This window comes from Elephantulus edwardii, unplaced genomic scaffold (assembly GCF_000299155.1).
Source record: "Elephantulus edwardii isolate Elephantulus edwardi_28Jun2011 unplaced genomic scaffold, EleEdw1.0 scaffold00101, whole genome shotgun sequence".
NCBI lineage: Eukaryota > Metazoa > Chordata > Mammalia > Macroscelidea > Macroscelididae > Elephantulus > Elephantulus edwardii.
The window spans coordinates 11369386-11381162 of NW_006399851.1; positions in this window are offsets into that span (position 1 = coordinate 11369386).

Sequence of the window (11777 nt, forward strand, 5' to 3'; positions counted from 1 at the left end):
CATCTCATCAAGGGTCTTCCTCTCCTGTGCTGTCCCTCCACCCTCATCACAATAAATCGTGGCTAACTTTGGGAAGAATGGGAATCCCAGAATACATCAGTGTTCCTATAATTGGGCCAAGATGCAGTCATAAGAACAGAACAAGGAAACACTCTATGGTTCAAAATCAAGAAGTCTCCCTGGGTGCATATGCTATCAGCCATGATGATGTATGCTCTGGTAGTGGTATCTTACTTCCTCATCACTGGAAGAATAATGTATGGTGTTTTTGTGGAACCTCCAAGTGTTGGCTCTGTGACAGATGAGGATGGAAATCAGAGGTCAGTAGCTTTCTTGGCCTATAGAAAGTAAAGGGTAGGACTTGCATCTAGTTTCCTATTGTGTGTGTGTGTCAGGGATGCCACCTATCTCCAAGCCTTTTCAATCTGTATGTAAAACAGATCATTCAGGAAGCTGGACTTTATGAGAAGAAATATGGAATTAAGATTGAAGGAAAAACTCGTCAATAATCTGCATTACACAGATGATACAACCTTGCATGTGGAAACTGAAGGGGACTTGAAACGGTTGTTGCAGAAGGTCAAAGACTTCCATATGGATTGAAATTCAACATCAAGAAGACAAAGATTATCACCACGAGACCAATTGGAAACAATATGATAGATGGAGAAAAGATTGAGGTTGTTAACAATTTCAGCTTGCTCAGCTGCACAATTAACACTCTTGGCATCAGGAGTCAGGAAATCAAAAGATGAATTGTATTAGGAAAATCTACCATCAGAAATCTCTCCAGAGTGCTAGAGAGCAATGAAACTAAGATATACCTGATCCAAGCTATGCTCTTTGCAATTGCTTGCTATGCATCTAAAAGCTTGACAATGAATAAGAGTGACAGAAGAATTGGTGCCTTTGAGTTGTGGTGCTTGAGAAGAGTATTGAACACACTATGGACTGCCATCAGAACAAACAGGTGTGTCCTGGAGAGGGTGAAACCAAGTTGCTGGAGGCAAGGATTTTGAAACTCTGTCTCACATACTTTGGGCATGTTACCAGGAATGACCAGTCTTTGGAGAAGGTCATCATACTTGAAAGAATAGAGAGACAACATAAGAGAGAAGACCTTAGAGGAGATGTATTGACACCATAATGGAGATAATAAAAGTAGATATGTAGGAAACAGTGAGATTGGCTCACAATAAGACAGGATTCAGAGCTATTGTACATAGGGTCACTATGAGTCACAGTCAAAGTGACAAAACATAATAGCATATATATGTACACATATACATACATAAGTTGCTGTGTACCATTGTAAAAGGACCAGACACAATAAGAAGGTGGCTTTGTCTGACTTCTATCAACTTCATATAGGGGAACTGTCCCCATCAATAAAATCCATAGTATGATGGGAAAGTCTGCTGTTAGGGACCTCTCTAAAGTACTCAAGAGCAACAGGGTCTCTCTGGAGACTAAGGTGAGCCTGATACAGGCCATGGTCTTTGCAATCACTTGTTATGCATCAGAGAGTTGGACAATTACTAGGGAGGACAGAAGGAGAATTGATGCCTTTGAGCTGTGGTGCTGGAGAAGAGTATTGAAAATACCATGGACTGCCAAGAAAACAAACAGATTCATCCTGGAGAGGATTAAACCAAGCAACCCCTTGGAGGCAAGGATTCTGGGGCTTCGTCTGACATACTTTGGGCATGTTGCAAGGAGGGACAGGTCCTTGGAGAGGGACATCATGCTTGGTAGGGTGGAGGGACAGCGCAAGAGGGGAAGACCCTCTATGAGATGGATTGATTCAGTGACTGGGGTAATCAGGATGGGTGTATCAGAGGCAGTGCGATTGTCACAGGATAGGGCAGGGTTTAGGGCTGTTGTACATAGGGTCGCTATGGGCACATAACAAAAACAACAACCAAAAAATTGCTATATGATCAGACATGCCACCCCACATTACTCTGTTCCTATTTTTAGGAATCATTGGGTCCAATATTCATTGCAAATTGACCCACAGACTACTCACAGTTGTGGAGTTTGTTAGCGAAATAGATTGGGGAGTGGGAAAAGCAAAGAAGAACAAACAATGCAAACCCACGTCGAGTCTAGCAGTTCCAAGCCAGATTAAACCAAGGCACAATTACTCTTGGCAGCATAACTCTTTACCACTAAGCCATCAGAGTGTCTGGGGGGGATGTCCTTGGAGAGGGACATCATGTGTGGAGGGACAGCACAAGAGAGGGAGACCCTCAATGAGATGGATTGATTCAGTGACTGGGGTAATGGGAGTAGGTGTGTCAGAGGGAGCGAGGTTGGTGCAGTATAGAGCAGGGTTTAGGGCTCTTGTACAGAGAGCCACTATGAGTCGCAAACGACTCAATGGCACATAACAACAACAACAGAAGTGCATATGTGGAGCTTTGGTGGCTTACTAGCAAAAAGCAGCACTGCAACCCCAAAGGCACACAGTTCAAGGCCATCAGCTGCTTCACCAGAGAAAGAAGCGCAATCTCTTCTCATGCGATGAACTGCCTCTGAAAACCCACCAGAAGGTCAGCTATGGATTGGTTCCGACTCTGCCGTACACAACAGTGGATGTGCGGTGACATCTTATTGTAGTGACACACTGGCATTTTTTCACATACTTGCTTTGGAAGCTCTGGTGCCCAAGTGGTAAGAAGCTATACTGTAATACCAAAGGCAAGCAGTTCAAACCTACCTGCTGCTCCATGAGAGAATGACAATCTCCTTCCATGCCTTGGAAAATCTGCTGGAGAGTCAGCAATGAGTTGGTTCTGAATTGACAGCACGGAACAACATCTCTCTGTTGGCCTAGAAAGAGTTGTGCTTCTTTCATCTTTGCACCTGAGTGCCATTGGTCATGCCTGTTCCTAACCTACAAGGGTTGGGAATTTCAGTTCCACTAGAACCAGTCAGCTGTCACTGACAGTAAATTAAATGAATGTAGGTCATTACAAATAGCAAATGCCCATTGCATTTTCTTTCTCCCAAAGGCCTCTATTCAACCCCCTCTTCGTCTATCAAGACCCCACCCATCCTTCAAAAGCCAAATTAAAGGGAGCTCTGGTGGCCTAGTGGCAAAAACTGCACTGAAATCCCGAAGGAGCATGGTTTGAATCCACCAGACACTCCACTGGAGAAGGAGGGGCAATCTCCTCCTGTGCCAGTTGGATCTGATTCAACTGCACACAACAACAACAACAACAACAACAACAACAGCAAAATTAAACTCTTCTTCTTCCAAAGAATTTTTTTCTGTTTTTCTCCTATATCTTCACCATGACCCCCATCACCACAGTAATTGGTTTTACTCTCTTTTGAAACTATTCTCTTTCTCTGAAATTTACTCTCAAGATCTGTGAAGTGAGATCTCTTGTCAACTGCCACATAGTAATTTTTTAAAGGTCAGAGTCAACTCCACAGGAACTTAACATAGTATCTTATTCAGAGTAAGCATATTTATGCATTTTTCAACAAATACTTATTGAGCAACATTTGCCCCTCTCAGTAAGCTTGTCATTTTGTGGGTGATATAGACTGTGGCACAAAGGATGTGCTGTTGGCCTCTAATCAGAGCACTGGTGGTTCAAATCTACACAACCATGTCATGGAAGAAATTTTGTATTGTTGGTTGCCAAGAAGTCAATTCCAACTCACGTCTACTCCATGTTTGCAGAGCAGAACTGCTCCAACTGGTTGTCATGACTGTGTGGCCTTCCAGAAGCATTACCAAGCCTGTCTCTAGAGATACCTCAGGGTGGGTTTAAACTCCCATCTTTTCAGCTAGTAGTCAAGCACTTAATAGTTCGTATTAGTTATTAAAAACCCTATGTCATGTACTTCTGCTCTAATACACGTGGGGAAACCAGGGGCCAGAATTCAACTCAATGACAGCATGCTTCTAGAAAACACATAAAAATGAAAGCCAATAACAGTAGGGAGAGTAACACAATACAGATCATACAAAAAATACTGCCTCTTCAATTTATAGGCATGATGCCTGAGATCCAAAAGATGAGTCAGTGGAATTATATTAAAGAGAAACTGTTTAAAGTTTACAAAATACACAAGGAATGATGAATATGAACAGCTAAGACAAGAAGGAAAAACTGAAGACAACTCTTGCCCATTGTAGTTGTGGTGGTACTAAAGAAGAGTATTGAATTTTCCACCCGTTATCTTTAATAAATAAAACTTGCATTTTTGTTTGGAAAAAAAAAGAGTATTGAACGTATATCATGGACTGCCCAGGGAATGAAAAGGTTCGTCCCGGAGAGGTTGAAACCAAGTTGCTATAGGCAAGGATTTTGAAGCTCTGTCTCACATACTTTGGACATGTTGTCAGGAGGGACTGTCCTTGGGAAAGAGCATCATGCTTGGAAGGATGAAGGGACAGCCTAAGAGAGGAAGATCTAGGAGGAAATGGATTGACCCAGTAACTGGGGTGATAAGGGTCTCAGAGACAGTGAGATTGGCTCAGGATAGGACAGTGTTCAGAGCTATTGTGCATAAAGTCGCTACTAGTCACAAATGACTTAATGGCACATAACAGCAACAACAACCCGCCTAATTTCAAGTACTACCAGAGTGCTCTTAAAAGAACAGGGAGGCTCCCGCTCACTTATATTGGCCATGCCATTGTGGAAAGATGTATTACTAGAAAAGGCTTCCTGGTTAGTAAAGTAGAGGGTTGGTGAGACTCTAGAAATTCTGAAGGAAATGGATTTCTAGAACAACCACACAGTGCAAACATACCAGACACTGTGAGGATGGCACAAGACATTCTGTTCCATATAAAGTCTCCACACACCAGAGCCAACTCAAATGCAACTAACAACAACTTAACCAATTTTAAAGACCGACACGGTGAGGCTGTGTGATTTGCCTCTGATGTGCTTTCACACAGCCTGACACAGTTATTCTTAACATTTTTTAAAGAGGGTCAGAAGATGTCTAGGAAAGCACAAAGCAAGACACCTTAGCGAAGCGAAAGCCAGCACACAACAGCTGTGCAGAAGGATGGCTCATCGCTTTGTACCACTTTGTTAATGTGCAGATTATGGGAAAGAGGGGGTAGGAGGAAACAAGTGCGAAAGGAGGTTACAAATTGCAGAAAGAAATCACAGCATTTATTTCTAAATGATGACTCTTTATCTTCCTACCCCAGGCCTATTTGTTGACAAGCCATTCTGTCAAAATGTGTTGATCTGGGAAAAGAAGGCCCTGCACTCACACCTCACATTAGGCCTTGATCTTGTCTCTGCTGGAATTCAGGAGGCGCCACAGTAAGCAATCAGCCTCCTAATGGGCAAGAGGCACCTCTGGGGATGGGAATTTGACAGGGCTTGTCAAAACTGACAGGGAAGGAGCACAGTCTTTTTCATGCTCCTGCTTCTACCATAGGCGAGGAACAACTCCAGGGGCTATGGCAGCCCTCAGAGGACAAGAGCTAAAACCATGGAAAAGCTGAGGCAAAACTGCTCAGACACGCACAGGGGCCCACACATGAATCCATCACCTAAGAAATAGCTGGAATGAATACAAGCAGGACAGGCCCCAAGCACAGTGTGTCTGCGGGCTCTGAAACAGCCTGTGGGTGAACTCAACAGAGGGAAGGAGACTTTCTCTCAGATTTCTTCTTGCCAGGCTGCAGTGAATTAAAATTGCCCGAGAAATCAAGCAGGTGATAATCGGCTCTCTAGCGGATAAAAGTTATCCGAGGACAGGCTTTTCCCTGAGGCTATTACATTGTCTTCCTCAGCTCTTGTGGCCCAGAAACGCTGGCTGATGGAAATCAACTGATAATGGATACCTCACCCTGTGAAATAAAAAGGGCGACTAGGGGAAGCACTCTTGTGGAGCCTGGGGTTTTAGGCAAGACCAGAACAGGATTGTGAGGGTTGTTCTGGATACAAGAGCAGAAGGATGAAAAAATCTCACTTTGTGTCTTTAACTTCCTGAAAAGGTAAAAACCAGGACATGACTTTTATATGCTACTCATATGACTCTGTTTTAATAAGAAGCCAAGTAGGGAGGGTGGGAGAAGGCTGGAGGGAAAAGTTCAATTGTCACATGATGAGTAGGATGAGTGCTCCAGGGTCTAACGACTGTGGAAAGATTGGGGGGAGGGGGGGGGCAGAGCTAAAAACAAGTATCCTACTATTTTCTTCTTTCTGTGACTCCTCAGTCCCTCTTCCCTCATACACAGATGCACCCCCAACCCCAGCAAATCTTGAGTGTAAACAATCTTCCTTTAAACTCTAAATCCTGGCTTCCACTAATTCAGGGTTTTGAGAGTGAAGATTTCCCTGTTGACAGATTTGCAGACAATAGCTTCTAGATCCCCTCTTACAGACAGCAGCTTCCATTGCCTGAATCATCAAAGGGTCTTCTCCACCAGCAGGAGAGAATTCCAAGACAAGGAATTTTCCAGAATAAAGGTGTAGAATGGGTTCCCACCAGCCAACTCCATTCGTTTACACAGACACAAACATACAGTCCACCCCAGGACCCGCATCACATAAGACACAGCTGCATTTGGGCTCCTAATTACTCCACTGTCTAATTCATGCTAACACAGCAATTAGTGATAAAGCTCAAAACACTCATACACATTAGCCTGACGACGTTTAATTATGACACGAGATGTATTACACTTCATGAGGTATGTCGCTCAGCAAGTAATAAGAAATCTCTATGTATGGTCCTTCTAAATGACTGTCATAAAAGTAAAGGAACGTCAGGAGAGCTACATTCTGTCATTAAAAGAAAATGTGGGAATGGGTGCATTTCTATGTGGAATATGCCATTTCCAGATGCTGACGAGAAACGCTTCTCCCTTATTCAGAAAACATGGTTGGGGCTTTATTTAAATAATAGTAATTATAATAGGTAGATAGACGCTCAGTTGTTGCTTGGTGCTTCTGTGTATCTGTTCTCATTTCCCCTCTCTTAGATGTCAGCAGAAGTAATAGGGAGAAATGTGACATTTTTTTTGCTAGGACAGTCCAGGAGACATGCCGTTTGCTATTGGTTTACATGGGGCCTATTCATGAGACATGATTAATAGCTCCGCGGCACTGCCAAAATGCACATAAATCTGGCCGTCCACAATGTAATTGACACACTGCTTGTCTGGCAGATACCTACAGTGCTCACTTATCTCGAGCTAATCCCCAAGTGGGCATTCGAAGCAGCTGATTATGCAATGCACAGTTGCTGACACTACACTTTGGGGGTCTGTTCCTTATAGCACCCAATTAGCTACCACATAAAGCCCTATTCCCCTTGATCAACCTTGACCAGGTGTTAAATAGTGACTGAATGGAGAAAGGCGACTGACGGAATTCCACGGGAACACACACCTTAAACTGTGACCTTCACCAATGGGCTCTCTGAGGTAGGATTCAGGACCTCTGCATCCTAAGTCATGTTGCTCTTCAGTTGATACCTGGTAAGGAGCTGTGCTGCCAACCCAAAGGCACACATAGTTCGAAACCACCAGCTGCTCCAAGGGAGAGAAAGATGAGCAATCTCCTCTCGTGTGATCTACTGCCTCTGAAAACCCACTAGAGGGTCAGGTAAGAGTCAGTTATGACTTGACAGTACATAACAATTTCAGTTCCAGAGCATGGCAGTCAGATAGCTCCTCCAACTCGAACAGAGCAACCACACTTAACTCAGCCTTTTGGCCTGGTTCGTTCACCTCATCCATCCTCTTTCCCAGTTTATTATCAGACTTTCCTTTCAGCATATCACGAGGAGACACCAGACTGTGGGAAAGCCCATCCTTTTGGGAAAAGTAGAAAGTCCATGACAGAAAGGAAGACTGTGCATGAAATAGAATGACACCGACCGTAACAACGGGCTCGAGCATGTTATGGATCACGTGGATGGCACAGTGCAGAGCAAGCTTCCGATCTGCTGCTCATAGTGTCACTGTGAATCAAGGATACCTAACAGTATCTTTCCAAATGAAAACCTGGTGGCTCCAAACAGGCTTTTACTAGATGAACTTGAAGACTTTGTTCTGTTTGTTATTAGCTGCCATTCAATCTACTTAAACTGATAGCTATTCTAGGCATATCTGAAAGAAACATTGTCTCACCAAGCAGCACTACATCAGAAAGTATTCTCTTGCCATCCATAGGACTTTGCTGACCACCTTTCAGAAGTAGATCACCAATTCTGTCTTCCTAGTCTGTCTGAATGTTGAAGTGCCATTGAAACCTGTCTACCAGGAGGGACCTGGCTTACACTTGATACACAAGTAATATGGCCTCCAGCATCACAGCAACATGCAAGCCACCCCAATACAACAAACTGACAGGTTAGGGGTGGGGAATGTTGAGTCTCCCTGCCTATCTGTCTGTATACCTCCAATTTTCCATTTCTATGCTACTGATTTCAATACTTAGTACATATAGTAGCAACTGTGAAGATTAAAGATTACATAATGAACAAGTTGTAAAGCCCTTTGAAAGCACAAAATGCTGTAGGGGTAATTATTATCATTGTTATTAATCACCTCGGTTCATCACAAACAGTAAACATGGGATAATAAAGAGGGGACCCTTAAATGCAGTATCAGCAGCCAGACTCATTTATTACAATGCTATTTGCTTGGATTCCATTACAGTTATAAAATTTTACGCTCATCTAGCACTTTTCATCTGAGAATGTCAAAGTGCTGTACAAGCATAGGCTCTAATTACACTGATCCTCACAACACGACCAAGGGAAGCAACAGAGAAGGGCCACTTCCAGTTGTGTAATTCGCTATCGAAGCAGATCCCGTCCAGGTCTGAGAAGGGCTCCTTGCTGAGGGCTGCATCCAGAAACTTCTAAAATCCAAAGAAGTTGCTAATGAGTTGCCTAATTTTTTTAAAATAGCACACAAGAAGGTTGTTGTTAGGCATCCTTGAGCTGACTCCAATTCATAGTGATCCTATAGACAGAACAAAACCCTCCCCAAACCTGAGCCATCTTCACACTCTCTGTTTTTCATTGTCCCAGTCACTGTGTCCAACATCAAGTAAAAAAACACAAGGGAACACTGGTGATTCAGTGGCAGAATATTCACCCTTCATACAGGAAACTGGGCTTTGGTTCCCAGACAATGTAGCTCACGCACACAGCCACCCCCTACAGAGGTTTGCATGTTGCTGCTGCCCTACTGAGCAGATTTCCAACTAAAATGAAGTAGGAACAAAGGCCTGGAAATCTGCTTTTGACAATCAACAATGAAGGCTTTACAAATCACAACAACCTGATCATGAAGATGGCCCAGGACAGGGCAGTATTTAGTCCCACTGTGCATGGAGTTGACAATGTGGCATGGTGTTTTGTTTTTTGTTAATTCAATACAAGTAAATAACAACAGAACACACATACAGATGTATTTTCTGGCTTATCTGTCCAATGTTTTACAAGTAATGTGCATTACTTTTTCCTTCTATTTCTGCCCACAATTTGTGTTTACCATCTAACAGTTTGACAGGAAATCTTCATTGTCTTGTGTTTATAACATTACCAGCCAGAAAGTTGTCATACAATGACAATTACTAGGGATAGCAAACGAGTGTATATGTTGAGAAACACAATGAAAACAATGTATGGCGTCAACAACTTGTCACTTTGCTGGTGTAATTCTCATCTGAAAAAGCCTCAACTTCAGATTCATTTTCTGCGGTATTTACAATATTTCCAGTACTTTATTGTAGACTGGGTGAAAGCAAATTGATAGCTTGAGCTACAGTAATAATTCTGTTCCACCACTAATAAGAGGAGAACAAATTACTTACACTCTTGAGGTTTTGCATCCTCTAAAAAGTGCTCACGGCATGTAACTGTGGTCTTCAAAATAGGGCACCCATACTCAGAGTGTGTGCGAGCGCACAGAAAGGGAATAGGGAAATGTTTATTTTATATTTAGTCATTCACTATTTCATTTTCTTTATTCATTCATTTTTACTCTGTAAAAATAACTAATTTGTTATAGTTTTTGATTGCTATCGAGTCAGGCTCTGACTCACAGTGACCCCATGCCCTCCACAGAGAAATGAAATGCTGCCTCATCGGTTCTGCTCCGTCTCTGTAACGGGCTGCAGATGAGACCTTTGAAATGCAGTTTTTGCTGGATGATTTTCAAAAGTATATTGCCAGGTCTATCTTCCAATTTATATTCACTATATGTTCTACAGAGAGATCTAGTGGCCTAATGGGTAAGGAGTTACCCTCCTAACCCACAAGCATACAGTTCGAATCCATCAACCACTGTGAGGAAGAAAGATGGGCAATCTTCTTCTGTGTGACTTAGAGATTTTGAAAATCCACTGGAGGGTCAGTTCTGACTTGGTGTTAATGAGATGGGGGAGGGTGTTCATTAACATGTTATTCAGTGAGCTCTAGTAGCCTGGCTCATAGGAGTTAGGCTGTTGACCCAAAGGCCACGCAGCTCTGGAGGTTTGAATCCACAGCAGCTCCATGGGAGAAAAATGAGCAGTTTCCTCCCATGCAGAAACTCAGTTGTGAGTTGGTTCTGACGGAACACAATGAGTGGCTTTGGGGTTTTTTGTGGTTTGTTTGGTTGTTGTTTTTTTTAAGTAACACTGTTTGAAAGTACTGAAAAATAAAACAGCAAATCAATTGCTATGGAGTGAATTCCAACTCATAGTGACCCTATATCAAATTTCCAAAGTTGTAAGTTTTAGTGAGAAAAGATGGCCTATCTGTCTAGAAAAGATGGCATAGCTGATGGGTTCAAACTGACAAAACTAAACATATATTGGGAATGCATGCCTGAGCACATTATTCCTTGGTCTTGGGCAAACAAAAGTGTTGGGACAGTTCAAAAACATAAATGAAAAATAGTTATGTCGTGGGGAAAGGTATATTTAGATAAGACAGTACTTCACCTGTATCTGCAGTGTTTTGAAGGACAGGACAACACACATTTATCTAATAGGATTTGTTCAAGTCTCTGGAATAAAATAAGACTTCTCATGCTGAGCCCTGATTTCAATTCTCATTCACACGACAATTAGAAGTGATGTGAGGCTCTCCTGGGAGTTCTGACCACACTTAATCTTGACCAAAATGGGTTATGGAAGCATTTTCAGAAACCAAAGAACCTTCACCCGAAGCAGCACTGCTTTATGTAAATAATAAAATGTTGCATTCCTTTGGGCAAACTGACCTCCAAAAAGATTTCATTTAAGTTCTGGAGTCAGATGGCCCTGCTTTGTACTCCCCAGAGCTGGCTGCCCCAGAGAAGATCCCCATCCTCAAAGTGTGTCTTATCTGACAAATTGAATTCCTGCCCTACCTACCTGCAAGGTTCTAAGCAGAACCAAACTCAGATCTGAATAGGTCACAGGGATTCCAAAAAGGAATCAGAGTCAAGGTCAGAGTCCATAACTCTGTGGGGAAGAAACAAGCCTACTCAATCTACCCCATTCCCAATCCAGTGCCTTACATCAAGATAAAACATCTCCTCAGAATGTCAACTGTAACCAGATTTGGAGGCAGCCAAGAAGGCATGGGAACACAGAAAAGAGGCCTTAGAGAGAGGGCTTGCAGAGAGTGGGAGAGTCCATGGTAGTTACCAGCAGGGGAAGAAGGCAAAAGGACCACAAACTCCATTAGCCATGGTCATGGGGGAAAGCACCTATGGAAACCACTGCAAAGCAGATCTTTGGCAATTTATCAACTCCTTAACACAGTGCTATCTGATGGAAACATAATGCAAGCCA